Raw genomic sequence first — 17,339 nt, forward strand, 5'->3', positions numbered from 1 at the left:
CACACACATGGTACATTTACACACATGCAGGCAAAACACATATACATAAAACAAAAATAAATAAATCTATATTTTTGGTTATGTTGACAAACTACCTGGCAATCTGTAACAAATGTTTCTATGAAATACAGAATTATTCTGGGTATGATACCATATGCCTATAATCCCAGCAGTTGGGAAGCTAAAGCAGGAGAGCTGCTTTGAGTTCAAGGCTAGCCTGTTGTATTTAGCAGGTTCTAGCCATCCAGGGGTACATAGGAAGACTCTATTAAAAAAAAAAAAAAACACAAGATGGCTCATTGGGGAAAGGCACTTATTGCCAAGCTTGATGATCTGAGTTCAATCTTCTAGACCCACGTGGTAGAAGGAGAAAAATGATTCCCAAAAACTGTCCTCTGACCTCCACGTTCGAATCATGGCATGCACATGTATACTAACGTACACACACTTGCTGTGCAAGCCCAGTAACCTGAGTTCAATCCACAGAACCACATAAAGGTAGAGGGAAAGTACTGATTGCAGAGTTGTCCTCTGACCTCCACACACATGCCATAGCACGCATATACACACATAAGTTTAAATTTAAATTTTAAAAAAAGTCAGGTATACTGGTGCTTGCCTTTAATCCCAACACTCAGGAGGCAGAGGCAGGTGGATCTCTGTGAGAGCAAGGCCAGTCTGACCTACTCAGTAAGTTCCAGGTCAGCCAAGGACTATAGGGAGACACAGTCTCAAAAACCAAAAACAAGCTGGGGGTGGTGCTCCTTATCACAAAATCATGGTTTAGATCTTTTGACCCAAGATTCCTTAAGAAAAAGAAAAGAAATTACACAATATTCACTAGCTGTGTATACACAAAAAAGATTAAACATTGCATTTAGATACACCATTAAATGTATAACAACAAACTGAAACTATTTTGTGAAATCTGGGTCTCCATGAGCTGAAAAAGCCTCCACTCCCTCCCAAAGTCACCCATATGGTAAAAGAAACAGCACAGACACCCAGTTTCTGAAAAAGTCAAGAAACAGCCCATCCTTTAAGAAACTTGAGTTCAAGCTGGGCGTGGTGGTGGCGCAAGCATTTAATCCTAGCATTTAGGAGGCAGAGGCAGGCCGGATCTCTGTGAATTCAAGGCCAGCCTGGTCTACATAATGAGTTCCAGGTCAGCTAGGGCTACAAGGAGACCCTGTTTCAAAAATAAATAAAAAAGAAACTAAAAAGAAACTGGGTTCAGAGACTGAGCTGTAGCTCCACTGAGAGAGTAAAGCATTAGGTTCAATCCCTAGCAATGCATAAAAACTAGCATAAATGACGTATGCTTATAATCTGCAGGCCTGGGCCTATAATCTCAGCACTTGTGGATGTGTGGACAGAGACAGGAGAATCAGAAGTTCAAGGTCATAACACTCTGTCTCCAAAAAAAAAAGAAAAAGAAAAAGAAAAAGAAAAAGAAAAAGAAGAAATTTGATGAGGGTGGAGGTATACAGAACAGAGCACATGCTCAGCATGTACAAAGCCCAGGGTTCAAAACCTAGCACCACAGAAAAGGGAAGAGGGAGAAGGAGGGAAGGAAGGAGGGAGGGAAGAAAGATCGAATATGAAATTCCTTATACCAATGAATCACAAGGTACATAAATGCTTGAGAAGCCAAAAGATATGGCTGTTCAAGTTCAAAATCTGCCACTTACCTGTTATCTTGAACAAATCATTTAAACTCACTGAATCTGTTTTCTCACCTGCAAAACAGGGTTAACAGTTATGTCACCACCAAGTTGTTCTAAGGATCCAATGATGATACAGGAAATACACCAAGGACCATGACTAGCATACGGCAAGCTCTGGAAAATGGAAGTTATTCCTAAATGTTGGTATTACTAGATTTCCACCTGCCAGTGATACCAAGACTCTATATTCTCTTTGAGAAGCACAGCATTCACTAGCTTTGTACATACAGAAGGACAAGGTGTAGCATATCTGTAACAACAAACTGAACCAAGTTCATGAAGCTGAGGTCTCAGACTTGATAAACACAAAGAAAACCCCTGAAATAGTAGCATACTTAATCTTTAAAAATGACATTTACTACTAAATAAACCTAACCACACATAAATGCAAAGCAATTACTCATTTTACCTTATTAGGATAAAAGAAAGAAAAATTGAACTAAAATTTAAATTTAGCTGACCCTAGGCTGGGGATGGGGACCAATTGTTGACTGGTCACCTAGTGCATGGAAGACCTTGGGTTCAATCCCTAGCAAAGTAAAAGAAAAGAAAGAATGAAAAAATAAGGAGAGGAAAAGAGGCAAGGGGAGGGGAGGAGGTGAAGAAGGAAAAGGGGAAAGAAAAAGGGGAGGGGAAGGGAGAGGAAATCAATCTGGGGGCTGGGGCTCAGTTGGTAGAATGCTTTGCACAAGCCCCTGGGTTCCATACCCAGCACTGCATAACCCTGGATATAGTGGCGAAAACCTTTAATCCCAGCACTCGGGAGGTAGGAGGATCAGAAGTTCAAGATCAGCCTTGACTACTTTGCCAGTTAGAGGATATCCTGGCATATAGGAGGCCCTATCACAAAACAAACAAAAAATTCTAGCTGACCAAAAAGTCTGGATATTTAGGACAGGATACATGTCAAAGCGAACCCGTGGATGCTTTTAACTTTACATTCTCTGTCACTCATCTACTCAACAACCACTACATCTTTCACAAAATTAATTCAAGTAAATCTATTTGAAGATCTGTTAAAAATAAACACCTTTGGCCGGGCGTGATGACGCATGCCTTTAATCCCAGCACTCTTGAGGCAGAGGCAGACGGATCTCTGTGCGTTCAAGGCCAGCCTGGTCTACATAGTGAGTTCCAGGACAGCTGGGGCTACAGGGAGATCCTGTCTCAAAAAGACCCCCCAAAAAATAAAAATAAACACCCTTGAGGCCAGCAAGATGGCTCAGGTAAAGGATGCTTGTCACCATGCCTGAGGACCTGAGTTCCATCCTGGACTCAAAGGGTAGAAGGAAAGAACTGACTCCTACAAGCTGTCCTCTGATTTCCACACCTGTGCCGTGGCATGCACACACAGGCACGAGCACATAACATACATACGTCCCCACCACACACACACACACGATAAGTAAATTTTTTAAGTACCATGCATATAAGTTTAAAAGGTTATTTACAGGGCTGGGGAGATGGCTAAGAATGTAAAGCACCTGCTACACAGGTGTGGGGATCTAAGTTCAAATTCCCAGCACCCACATAAAGCCAGACTCGGTAGCACACGTATATAATCCCAGCACTCCTTCAGGGATATGGGAAACAGAAGCAGGAGAATTCCCTGATGCTCTCGGGCTAGCTGGCCTGGCAAATACAACAGTTCACAAAAAAGACTCTGTTTCAAATAAGGTGGAAGATGAGGACTGACACCTGAGGTTGTCCTCTGACCACACATACCTGGAGCAGGTGCCTGCCTTCACTCACATGAACATGTGTATGTGGGTATGCAAACATACATACACAGCAGAGAAAGATAAATAAAAATTAAAGTCATTTACAACATTAGTTTGACTATATGGAAAAAAAAAATAAACCAAAGCTGGGCATGGTGGCTCACATCTTCAATCCCAGCACTCAGGAGGCAGAGGCAAACCAATCTCTGTGAGATTGAGACCAGTGAGTTCTACACAGTGAGTTCCAGGCCAGCTGGGGCTACAGGGAGACCCTGTCTTGAAAAAAAAAAGAAATAAAAATAAAATAAACCTGCATGTCTACACAGATTTCTAAATCATAGGAGAAGTCTGAGAGCAGGGTTAAAGGAATATGCAAGGCAATTTGTTTGGTTGTTGGTTGGGTAGTTGGTTCTCTTTTTCATTTTGGGGGACAGTATCTTGCTATGGAGCCAAGTCTGGACTCAAACTCAAGGTGATCCTCTTGAGTGCTAGGATTTTACAAGCCTGAGCCACCACACCCCACTTCTTTTGAAAACTTTTTCAGCCGGGTGTGGTGGTGCTGGCCTGTAATCCCAGCTCTAAGGAGGGTGATAGGAGGGCTGCTGGGAGCCAAGGTCAGTCTTGGCTCCCTGGTAGTGAGGCCCAGTCCGGGTGGGGGCGTGGGGGGGAATTCTGCTTCATTTATTCAGCTAATATCCTCAATTATTAGTCTCCTAGGTTTACTATACTCCCCACTTATCACTGTCTCCCTAGGCTAGCCTGAACTATGTAGCACAGAGACTGCCTCATACTCAAGGCAATCCTCCTGCCTCTGCCTCCCAAGGTATAGGATTACAAACTTGAGCCATCATACCTGGCTCTCTAGTCTTCCTTAAGTTTTCTTTATTTACTCTTAAGTTTATCCCCCGCACTTATCCATTACATTGAAAGTGGCCTTCTTTTCTACTATGACCACATTTTCTTTTACTGTGAACCCTTGGCCACCATTATCCCCTTCTGTTGTACTATTATTCCTTCAGCTCTTTACCTCATTTTTCCTCTAATTGCTCACCTCCACCTCCTACCGGAGTGAACTATTTGATCACAATTTTCACCTTTCGGCTGTTTCTGGAAATACTCATCACAAATCCTCTTCCCCTGAGACATGATTCCATGCTAGACTAATTAGTTTCCACAGGTACATGCACGGCATAGGTTGAGGATGGGAATATAGGTTTAATTTCTCCTCAGTTGACAAAAATTGAGCAGCTATAAGCTCCTTCCTGTCACTGTCTCATCCACTCTGAAATTCCCAAAAAAGGAGGGACTATGGTTTATGATTCAGCCCCATCTTCCTGCCACTCTGAAAGCCCAACACAGAGACTGAATCTTGCCATTGCAGGCATGTGGTCTACTGATTTTACCCTCACTGTGCCTTAATTAAAGAGGAATCACTCTCAGCATCTTCTCATCCCAGTTCAAGTTCACTGCACTTCAGAGCACTAATCCACATAATCTGACTACTAGGTAGTGGCAGTCATTACTGATGTCTTAGTTGGTTTAGAGGAGGAGAACAGAGCTTTAAGTGCACTACCAGAAATAACCAGAAATAGCCTTTAAAACTCTGTGTAGTAAAATATTCCCTAATAGGGCCAGTGAGATGGCTCAGTGGGTAAAGGTGACAACCTAAGTTCAGGGACCACATGGTGGAAAAAGAGAATCAACTCATGCTATCCTCTGACCTCCACACATAAGCTATGTCGTGTGCATGCACACACACACACACACACACACACACACACACACACACCACAAATATAATTACTAAAAATTTTAATACCCCACAATAAAATCATAAAACATTTATCATGTAATTTGTTTACAATGCAATTACTTTACAATAACTATCAATTTTCCAGCTCCATATTGTTTTATTTTGCTTTTGTGGGGGTCTCACAAAGCCCAGGCTGGCCTGGAACTCTATGTAGCCAGGGATGATCTTGAATTTCTGCTCCTCTTCCTTACTTTCCAAGAGCTGTGACTACAGTGTATGACACCATGCCTGGCTATTTCCTAATTTTAAATAATCAGCATGAATTTTAAAGAAATTCATATGATTTTACATTTAATGGCAAGAATTTGCTTACTAAAAACACTTATGAAAAGGACATCATTTCTCCAGGAGCTGTGAAGTCTGTAACAATAAGAGGTGTAATTTCTGCCCTTAGAATATTATAATCTACAAATGAAATGCTTTCAAAAGAAAGGAATGGAATAATGGGGGTGTAGCGTACTGTTCTGGACACCTCAGGTTCACACTAGGACCAAAACCAGACTGCTCCATCTGCCCAGTGTAATGAACCTCTTCCCCTTCTTTTCTGTTTAGTGGCCCCCAGAGGGTCAGCCCTAGTCTAGTCTTTAAAAATACAGTTCAGGGTCCAGGCATGGAGGCGCAAACCTTTAGTTCCAGAACATGAGAGGCAGAGGCAGGTAGATCTCTGTAAGATCAAGGTCAGCCTGATCTACATAGTGAGTTCCTATCTAGCTGTGGATACAGGGAAACCCTGTTTCAAAAAAATCAGAGAGAGAGAGAAAGGGTGGGGGGACACCATACCACCACACACCAATTCCCAAAAACTGAGTTCATTTCACACTCCTCTGGTGCTTGTGTACACTTCTGTTTGGGTACACATCACATTGTTTTGGCTTCCTGGGCTTCTGCTATCTTCCTTCTTAGAAAATAAGCTCCCAGAGGGATCAACAGTTTTCTAAATATTATTAGATTCTTGGGCTTAGCACAGGAGTTAATATGCACTCAATTAGTGTATGCTTAATACATACTTCTTTTTTTTTTTTTTTTTTTGGTCTTTTTTGAGATAGGGTCTCCCTATAGCCCCAGCTCTCCTGGAACTCGCTATGTAGACCAGGCTGGCCTTGAACTCACAGAGATCCACTTGCCTCTGCCTCCCGAGTGCTGGGATTAAAGGCGTGCGCCACCACACCCCTCAATACATACTTCTTTTTAAAACAATGTATTTTTTCTTGTGTCTGTATGTGAGTGTGTACATATTTCTGTGTGACAGAGCATACACATGCCATGGTGAACATGTGGAGGTCAGATATCTCTGATGACAGCCCTTGCCTTCTATAGCACTTTGTCCTCCAGGCTAGCTGGCCCACAAGCTTCTGGGGGGAGTCTCCAGTCTTCATCTTCCATCTCACTATAGGAGAGCTGGGATACAGACATACATCACCACATTCAGCTTTAACATGGTTCCAGGGATCTGAATTCAGGTCATCAGGTTTGTACCTGCTACAACAGCTTCCTGGCCCCCAATACACGATTTTTATTTTTTTAAGGAAGATTATATTTTATTATTTTATGTGTATGAGTGTTTTGCCTGCATGTATGTAAGCATAACACATGTGTGCCTAGTGTAGCAAAACTAGAAGAGGGCATTGGATCCCCTGGAACTGGAGTTAAGGATGGATGTCAGCTGCTATGTGGGTGCTGGAAACTGAACCCAGGTCCTCTGGAAGAGCAATAAGTGCTCTTAACCACTGAACCATCTCTCCAGCCCCCATTTTTCTTATCTTTAATTATGTATACTTGTGGGGGGGGTGTATATGAGTGCAAGCGCAAGTGGAAACCAGAGGCATTGGACACCCTAAAGCTGAAGTTATAGCAGCTGTCAGCTACTCCACATGGGTACTGAACTCAGGTCCTCTGTAAGAGCAGTATGTACTCTTGACCACTGAGCTATCTCTCCAGTCCCACAGATTCTTAAATGAAATGCAATTAATCTAAACAATCTAAACAAATAGCAGCCTTAAATTTTTTTTATTACATTTGTGTTTGTGTCCACCACAACCAGGTGGAGGCCTGAGGGCAACTTTCTGGAGTCTGTTCTCTCCTTCCACTATCTGGGTCCTGGGGACTGAACTCAGGTCCTCAGGCTCAGCACATAGAGCCTTCAGCCACTGAGCCACCTCTCGAGCCTACAAAAATTAACTCTTAATTCCAGGTTGTTCTACCCAAAGGTTACTACATGTACTGCTGATCATTAAATAATTTGGAAAGTGCAGGCAGGTGGATGAGGAGTTTAAGGCCAGCAGTGTATACCGCAAGTTGGAGGAATTCTTGGGCTACATTAGATTTTGTCTCAATAAATAAATATCACCACAGCAAATTAAGTTATAGCATCTATCATCTTTATTTTTAATTTAAAAAATTTTTAATGTATATGAGTGTTTTGCCTGAATGTATGTAAGTGCACTTGTGCAAACAATGCCCAAGGAGGCCACAAGAAGGCATTGAATCCCCTGGAACTAGAGTAACAGACAATTGTTAGTAGCTATCATCTGTAGCTATAAGACAACTTGACTAAAATTGAAAGGGATCCTGTGATTTGAGGCAGCTCTGGTCTGCATAGCAAGTTCCAGGCCAGTTAGGGATACATTGTGAGACCCTATCTCAAAAAAAAAAAAGCTCACTTTGGCAGCATATATACTAAAATCAGAACAATGCAGAGAAGATTGCAAGGCCCCTGAGCAAGGATAACACCCAAATTCATAAAGTGTTCCATATGTTAAAAAAAATAATAAAAATTAATTTGAATTAAAAAGAAAATTTAAAGGGATCTCTCCTCCCTTCAAGAAAAGAATGCAGGTAATTAAGCACTTCAGATTAACAGCAAAATACACACTCTTCGTTATTACAAAATGCAGAAATAGCTGTACTGAAAATAGACAATATTTACATTCCACAAAAAGTTTTTCCACAACAAACACATCCATACACTCAAAAGTGGTAAATATGATTGGATGTAAAATATTTGGGTTTTTTATGTTGCCAGGCATGCTGGTGCAAACTTGTAATTCCAGTACTCAAGAGGCAGAGACATGAGAATCACAGCAAGTTCAAAGGCCAGCCTGGGCTATATAAGTGAGCTCTAGGCCAGCCTAGGCTACACAGTGACCCTGTCTCAAAACAACACAGAAAGTCCTCCTTGATACTATATTCTGAGATTATTGCAAAATAAAACAATTTGGTTCATAGTTTTTTCCTTTTCGTAAATACAGAGGGAAAAGGAAGCTACAGCAAGAAGGGAGATGCGAAAAGCAGCACAGCTTTCAGCGCAAAACAAGCACCAAACAGTCTGACAAAACGTGAACATGAGTCTCTTTGGGCCACTCCATCACCCATGTGGAGCTCTGTATGTCGTTACTGTTCCTCTAATTCTCCTGTTTCAGAAGCATGCTCACTTCACTGCCACGACATCTTTCTCTAATTGCCACTGTAATTTTCTATCCTACCCCTTTAGAGCACAGACCTAACAACACACCAGTATTTTAAATAGTGAATGCAGAACGTCAGTTTTCAAATATAGTCAATGTAGTGAAAAGAATATTCACACTTATCCCAGGCGCAGTTACTGTTAAAATCACAGTCTCATACTTAAGGCTTTAAGCTTTAAGGTTTTCTTCTATTTTATCTTTTAAGAGTTTGAATTCAACTTGATCAAGAAAAAAAGTAAATCTAGTTAAATAAACTATACAAGTTTTAAAATCTAACATCCACATATTAATACAAAAAGTAGTAAAATTTAACTAACGAAAATACATCAACATGACTGAAAAAGAAAACATAAGAAGCCAGGCATAGCAGAGCATGATTTTAATCCCAGCACTCAGAAGGGAGGGTGGGTGATCTCCGTAAGTTTAAGGGCAGCCTGGTCTATAAAGCGATTCCAAGTTAGTTGGGACTATAGGGAGACCCTGTTTCAAAAACAAACAGAAACTGCCTACGTCCTAAAAATATAAACAATAAAGTTCCAAACTGGAATATTTAAAAAATAAAATAAATACTTATCAAATACCTGCTATGTACCAAAGACTACTCGAAGAAAAAGACATTATGAATTTAAATTAATGAAATGGCTTTTACACCAGCCTTACCTCATTTATTAGAAAAACTAAGGATGCAGCAGTAAAGATCACTCATAGGCTCTGGGAGGAATCAGGATGGGGCTCAAATCTGGCCAATTTTCTCATCTGTAAAGGGAAGATAATTGTATGTACCTTATTGAGTTGCTTAGGAGAATTAAATTAGGTATTTCAAGAACCGTGCTTAGCATGGTACCCAGCACATAGTAATCACTTGGTGTTAACTACTATTAGACAGTAAATAGTAGTTTATTAGTACTATCATTTTAATCTCAAATCTTCAGAGCTGAAATGCCCTCTCCAGCTGCTAGTGGTTTTCTGAATGATAAAATGAAATTTTCCATTTCAGGCCCTCCTGCTTTCTTAGAGCTAGAGATACAGAATCCACTGAGATTTCCTGTGATCCATATTAAAAGTCTACATTTTTAAATGATTTCTACTTTTTAAGGGAGGGGGTCGCTTTTTGAGATGGGCTCCCTGTAGCCCCAGCTGGTCTGGAACTTACAAAAATCCACCAGCCTCTGCCTGTGCTGGGACTAAAGGCTTACGCCACCACGCCCAGCAGATTTCTACATTTTTAAAGACCGTTTACATATTGATTTTCTTGTGATGGAAAATACTAACAGAACAGTGTTAGGGGCTACAGTGCTGGTGGTAGAGGCCTTCTTTCCTAGCACATGCAAGGCCCAAGGTTTGATCCCCAGTAACACAGTTGTTTGGCTGATGTGGTTAGAATATTATTAGCTCCAGTTAATAATTCTTTACGACAAATGCTTTAAAAATTCCTATCCACGTCGGTCTCTAGTGTTACAGAAATCGTACATTGTAGGACTAGAAAGGAGGAAAAGTTAGTTGTGGCTAAACTCAAATACTTCTGTTCTAAGAATCTGAAACTAATGGCCTCTTTTTTTCACAAAATGCCATCCACTCTTCCCTTTCTCTTGATTTCTCAGCAGCACTGTGGACCACTTTCTCCTGAGACTCTCTCCTGTGGGCCCTCCATCACTGGCCTCCTTTTCCTTGCCTCCATGCTGCCCTAGGTTCTCTCCATCTTATTTTATTAGAGGGGTAAGATGAAATGCCTTATAGGAGGGGCAGTAGACCAGGGGCAGATTTTAACCACTCATTCAAAGGCTTGGCTGTAAACAAGTTCCAGCAAGTTACTCCATTAAAAAAAGAGAAAAAAAAAAAGCAGATCAGAGGGCTTGGTGACTCACACCTGAATACCCAACTCTTGGGAAGCTGAGGCAGGCAGATTGCCATGAATTAGAGGCCACTCTGGGCCACAAGATCAATTCCAGGCCAAAAAAACGAAGGGAAGGGAGGGAGGGAAGGAAGGAGAGAGGGATAGAGGGAGAGAGGGAGGGAGGGAGGGAAATATGGGCAGAGTGCAGGAGGATTGCTACAAGTATGAGGCTACCTTGAGACTCAAAAAAGAAAAAATTACGAGTTTTGTTATTACCCAGGTTTCAAATCAAATGTACAATTCATTGGTATACATGAATCCATTTTCATTATCCCAAGAATCACTGACTAAATCAATCTCTTGCTTCTACCATTTCAGCTGCCCTTTGCTGTCTCCCGATGACATCCAGCCACACTATGTAGCCCACTTACCTTCTGACTTTCCCATCTTAGTTCAAACCTCTGCGTTTGCCTCTCGGCTGCCTCACCGGTCTAACTCCAGTCTTACTCTTCTTTATTCTACTCTTTACCTAACTCTAATCCTCTATATTATAAGCAACTTATTTGACCAAAGACCTTGAGTGTTGGCTTAAATTTAAAAGAAATCTATTTCCCTTATCCTAGCAAAGAAACTGGCTGATCCAAAGGAGGGAGGACTTGTCTCCGGCTACTCCCCCAAATCCAAGGCCACATGAGAACCACAATTTGCAACACAGAAGACTTTTGTCCCAAGGTGGTTATTCATACTTGCAGGTCCCACCTACTGGAATACCTAACTCCTCCCATTTGCTTAGAACAGAAATCGCCACAGCAAAGGCCTCCCCAGGCCAAGTAGAAAAATAGGTTTCCTACCTCCAGGCTACCCCATTCCTTACTGTCAATGTTGTAAATATTTTTTCTTTTCCACCTGACTGAAACTCTTTGACAGAGAGGGGATAAAGGTGTAACTTGGTTGGTTGGTAGAACACTCACATGCAGGAAACCCTGGGTCCATCTGCAGCACCCCATAAAAGATAGTTCATGCCTATAAAACAAGCACTCCTAAGATTTAAAATATTATTTTTATTTTATGTGTAGGAGTGTATCGCCTGCATGTATGTGAGTACACCCGTGTCGTGCAATGCCGCGGAGGTCAGAAGAGGGCATCGGATTCCCCTGGAACTGGAATTAAGGACGGTTCATAGCCGCCATGTGGGTGCTGGGAATCGAACCCGGGTCCTCTGCAAGAGCAGTCAGTGCTCTTAACCACTGAGCCATCTCTCCAGCCTCATGTTCCTAAGATTAAAAAAAAAATTTTTTAATTACGTGCATGAGGCGGCCAGAGGCATGAGGTCCCTTGGAGCTGGAGTTACAGGCAGTTATGATACCTAATGTGAACAGGAGTCCTCTACAAGAGCAAAAGGAGCGCTTAACCAGTGAGTCAGTGCCACTATTTTTAATTGTGTGTCCATGTGTGTTTGTGTGTGTGTACATGCTTAGTGCAGGTGTGTAGGTGCTCTCAGAGTCTGGAAGAGGGTATTCAATTCCCTAGAGCTGGAATTACAGGCAATTGTGAACCACCAAATGTGGGTGCTGGAAACAAAACTTGGGGGTCCTCTAGAAGAGCAAGAAATGTTCTTAACCACTAAGCCATCTCTTCAGTGCCCCCACCCCACATACCTTTCTTAATATTTTTCCATCCTTAATTTTTGAAAAAAGATTTATTTTGGGCCAAGCGTGGTGGCGCATGCCTTTAATCCCAGCACTTGGGAGGCAGAGGCAGGCGGATCTCTGTGAGTTCAAGGCCAGCCTGGTCTACATATTGAGTTCCAGGACATCTGGGGCTACAGGGAGACCCTGTCTCAAAAAGACCAAAAAAAAAAAGATTAATTTTAATTATCCAATATCACATAGCTAGAACTTCAAAACCCAAATTTTGAACTGGTATAAAGTACACACAACTTTTACCAGCAGGATTCTAAGCTTATGTTTATGCTGTATGCATACACTCACACAAAAATAGAAAGGCACGGAGAGATAGATGGCTCAGTGGTTAAGAGCACTGACTGCTCTAGCAGAGGATCGGGGTTCAATTCCCAGCACCCACATGGCGGCTAAGAACCGTCCTTAACTCCAGTTCCAGGGGACTCCGACACTCTCTTCTGACCTCTGCAGCATTGTATGACATGGGTGCACTCACATACATGCAGGCAATACACTTGTACGCATAAAATAAAATAAAAATATTTTAAAAAAATAGAAAGGCACTGAAATGTTATTATCCCAAATGGGATGAGTAGGTCTATTCTCCCAACATAGCATGAGCATATATTATTTTTAGTAAGAAAACAAATAAACAAACAAACAAATGAGATGTCACTTAGATGGTGCCACTGAGAAACATAGGGTAGGCTAGGGGAATCACCTAATCCTTATATCAAAGAATTTTATTTCCATTTCCAGATAAACCAAAGTGGAAGAAATGGGATCAGAACCCAACCCAAAGCCCCAGCCTAATCACGTCTGTCTGGGTTATGCCATGATAAAAAGAATGCACACGTGCACACACACACACACACACACACACACACACACATATACAAAGTTTTGTGATTTTTCTGAGAGGGATATAGGGTGAGGCAGGGTCATACTATTTGGTTAGGCTGGCCTTGAATTTATTACATGGCACAGGCTGGTCTTGAACTAAACTCCTCCTACCTAAATCTCTCTAGTGGGAGACTACAAGCATCTACTGCCACCCCGGCTAAGAATTGGTCTTAATGAGGCTGGAGGGAGAGCTCAGCAGTTAAGATCACAACCTACTTTTTAGAGAGGACTACAGTTTGGTTCCTAGCACTCACAATGGGTGGTTTACAACCACCTGTAACTACAGTTCCAGGAGATCCAACAACCTCTTCTGGCACTGACTGCTCTTATGTGCACAAACCCATATATAGACACGCATATATGTATAATTAAAAAATAAGGGGCTAGAGAAAGAAATCAGCATTAAAATCACTTACTGTTCTTCCAGAGGACCCAAAGTTCAATTCCCAGAACCCATACCAGGTGGCTCACAACTGCATGTAACTCCAGCTCCAGAGAGATCCAACTGGCATCTGAGGGCACCAACACTCACACATACACATAATTAAAAATAAAAATAAATCTTAAAAAAAATAAAAATAAGCTGAGCATGATGGCACAAGCCTTTAATCCCAGCACCCAGGAGGCAGAGGCAGCAGGATCTCTGTGAGTTCAAGGCCAGCCTGGTCTGCATAGCAAGTTCCAGGCCAGCTGATGCTACAGGGAGATCCTGTCTCAAAAAGACCAAAAAATAAAAATAAAATCGTTGAAAGAGTAAATCACAGCTGGGCATGGAGGCACAGATCCACAATCTCACCATTCAGGACACAGAGGCAGGAGGATCACTATAAGTTTAAGGCCAGCCTGATCTAAGTAACAAGTTTCAGGCCAACCAAGACTATAGAGTAAGACTCTATGTAAAAAAAAAAAAAAAAAAAAAAACATATTGTGTGAAAGAACAAGAACCAAGCAGATCAATCAGTCTGTCAGCCTAAGACCCTAAGTGCAGGGAGAGAAAAATGGAAAGCCCAACACTTTAATATCAGCCTTTACACCTGGGCCCCTGGGCTCATACCTGATTGGGATGGGATGGAAGCCTGTAGGGTGCTTTGAATGCACAATTGCATTCACCTAAGTGACTCTATTGTCTATACTGGGAAGTGCATTCACCTAAATTCACAGTTGCATTCACCAAAGTGACTTTGTTGTCTCTACTGGGAAGTGCATTCACCTAAGTGACTGTTGTCTACTCCAGGAAGTATCTGCTTTGGAGACAAGCTGCAGCATCCAACCAAACCAGCCTCATCTGCTCACCTACAGTTTTGCAAGTTACCAGGTATGGGAAGAAGCTATATTCAGTTATAAATGGTCAAGGGCTTTTCATTATCTGAGACCACTGCTGAAAACCTGGGGAGCAGAGCTTCTAACCCTAAGGGGACTATCTAAGGGAGAGGTGAATGGATAAGTGTTTGTTGAACCAACATTTTTAAGTATTTAGACTTCAAAATTTTTTAAGTCCATTTAAACTAAAATTGTCATTCCTCTAAAATTAGCAGTAATATGATTTGCTGGGGAAAAAAACCAACTTTCTCTATAAAATCTTTCAGAGAAAAGAAAACCTATTTCACTTATACATTAAAATAAACATCTTCTAAAATGAAACAATTCATAGTGAAAAATATTCCCTTCACAATTTAAAACTCACTCAATATGTTCCCAGAAAGTCTCTTATTAGTTTCAAATAAAATATAACTTTCAAAACATCAAATCTGCCATTTCAGGAATACTTCAGGAATAAAGTAGCCCATGAGCTGATTAGGGAATTAAAACATGTTTGGAACAGGGTAAGAAAAACTATAAAACTTTTGGTATTTGTACATAGGGTTTGGGGAAGTATAAGAATATGAAGTTGGGGCTGGAGAGATGATGGCTCAGCAGTTAAGAACACTGGTTGTTCTTGCAGAAGACCTGGGTTCAAATCCCAACACCCACATGGCAGCTAGCAACTGCCCATAACTCCAGTCCCAGGGGATCCAACAGCCTCTTCTGACCTACTCGGGCACTGCACAACACGGGTGCACTTACCTACATGCAGGCAATACACGCATACACATAAAATAAAAATAATAAATTTTTTTTAAAATAGGAAGTTGATGACAAATCTTAAACATAGCAAGATTTCTTTCAACTCTTAAAATATCCTGAGAAAAGGGACTTATAGGATGTTTTTTCTATGCAGTATGCCTTACAAATAAGGGCAAATGATACCAGAAATAACGATTTTTGCTACATAGTTATGGGAAAACACCCAAGTCAATAAGCAATTTCAATTAATCAATAATGTTAAAACAACCATTGCATGTAATTTGCATTTTGGTATCAAATCCATACAATCTCCAAATAGCAAGACTTTCTTCAGCACAATTGTAAGTAGCTGGTCATCTAGCATTCTGAAAAAAAAAAAAAAAAAAAAAAAAAAGAGCTCTATTTCTATTTTAGCCAGACAAAAGGAAAGGACAGACATCCCTGGTAGGAAACATAGGAGGTTCAGTCTGACACTTGACAGGAGTCAGTGCTGAACAAGTTATGGATTACCCCCATTGCTCTGCAAGTGGCAAGCAGCTTTTCACTAACTCTGAGCTGAGTGGTTAGAATGTGGCACACCTCTGCCAGCAATACCCCATCTGCTACCTAGCAGGACACACACACACACCACTGCCTCAAGCTCTAATAAGAGAAGGAAGAAAAACGAACAACTATTAAAAGAGGCAAAACAGCATCTTCATACATGCCCACACTGAGCTGGGGTGGCAGGCTCGGGGACATTTCAATTTCAACACTAAAGAACAACCAGGAGGTAGTCAGTTGTAGCCACAGGAAATATCCTATCTTTGAAAAGAGGAAAATCTAGATTTGGAAATTTAAGTTGACTACATGAAACTACATGAAAGAAAAAACAAAACAAAAACCTTTTAGAGCTCATGGCACCAAAACAGAACTAAAATTGAATCCGGTTGGGGGGGGGGGGTCAGTAGGCCAAAACCCAAATGTAACTATGTTCAGTTCTCTGGGCTTTTCCACAGACACCTCTGAGTTGTAGCAATAACAACTTTAAGTTTCCTTAAAATCTCCGTTTTTCTATTTCTAGAGTGAAATCTAAGAATATCACATAAATCTAAATAGTGACTACCAGAATAAATAAATGAGTGCTCCTTAAACTGCAGGTAGACCTTACTTCAAAAGCTGTGCCTGCCTTCTCCCAATTTTGAGTACTCTCAAACGTCTGTCAACCAAGCTCTCCCCCACAAAGGTTCAGTTTCCGAGTTGGTTTAACCGACAGAGACCAAGTAAGAGGGAAAAGTCCTACAACTGGGGACTGCTCTAGAATCTGCCTGGTCCTGCCCCTCTCACTGACAGTTTCCTTGCTTGCTCCCTATTATCTTTTTGCCGGAGCTGTCCAGAAAGGGGGACCCGGGACCCAAAGAGGTCCGAGAGGAAGAGGGGTAGTAAATTTGTAAGAAACACCCGTTTTGTGAGGTACGGGACAAAAAAGAGGCAATAGGCAAAGACTGTGCAGTAGAAACACCACCTGAGTGTACCTCCTCCTTTCCCACCCCAAAAGCCCAGGCACTAACTAATAACGCTAAGAAAAACCCCATGAAAACTTTTCCAAACCGGAAGAGAAGGCTTTTCCCCCGGCCTGGGAGCTCTTGGGGAATGGGCTGGAGTTGGCAGCCCCGAAAGGAATCGCGGGGAGTGGGGTGGGGCGCGGGCGAGGGGTGCAAAGGGGAGGAGTACCTTGAATGGACAGGAACTGGCAAAGAGTTTCAAGCTAGCCGAGTGCTCTTCCCTACGCCCTCGGGGGTCACCGGCGCTAGGACCGGGGCTCCCCGGAGAGAGGGCAGCCCCCAATTCGGGCCTAAAAGGAAACTTTCCGGGCCGCGGCTGCACCTGACTCCTCGCCGCCCCTCCACCCCAACTCCACGCCCGCCAGGCCGCCCGCCCCGCCCCGGCCAGGCCGCCCTGAGCGCCTCAGAGAGGAATAAATAAACCCAGCAGTTACCGGAATCCGGGGGGCGTCTGCGCGAAGCTCGGGGACGGGGGAGGGGGACCGGCCGACCGCCCATTTCCACTCCAAGGCCCCGACGCCCGTCCGGGTAGCCCGGCCTGCCGCCCCGCGGGAGAGCCTCGGAGCCAGCACAGGAGGCAGCCCGCC

General features: G+C 42.3%; 1 protein-coding gene and 1 non-coding gene across 5 annotated transcripts in view; one reads left to right on the forward strand and one right to left on the reverse strand.

Moving 5' to 3' along the window:
- Positions 1–17,339, reverse strand: part of Ino80d (INO80 complex subunit D) — a 72,992-nt gene that overhangs the window by 55,268 nt on the left and 385 nt on the right. For 3 of the 4 annotated variants that reach the window (XM_029569930.1, XM_008846176.3, XM_017801396.2), the window contains exons 2-3: positions 9,386–9,481; positions 1,692–1,739 (exon numbers count right to left, since the gene is read on the reverse strand). The gene's annotated coding sequence lies outside the window, so the exon portion shown is untranslated. Of the gene's footprint in view, positions 1–1,691; positions 1,740–9,385; positions 9,482–17,186; positions 17,305–17,339 lie in introns of those variants that run through there. The other variant, XM_029569929.1, reaches the window with a different exon arrangement.
- Positions 7,914–8,019, forward strand: LOC115072556. Its single transcript, XR_003851604.1, has one exon. It is a non-coding gene; the product is annotated as a U6 spliceosomal RNA (small nuclear RNA).

Source organism: Nannospalax galili, unplaced genomic scaffold, assembly GCF_000622305.1.
Source record: "Nannospalax galili isolate Female #2095 unplaced genomic scaffold, S.galili_v1.0 scaffold281, whole genome shotgun sequence".
In the NCBI taxonomy this organism is placed as follows: Eukaryota; Metazoa; Chordata; class Mammalia; order Rodentia; family Spalacidae; genus Nannospalax; species Nannospalax galili.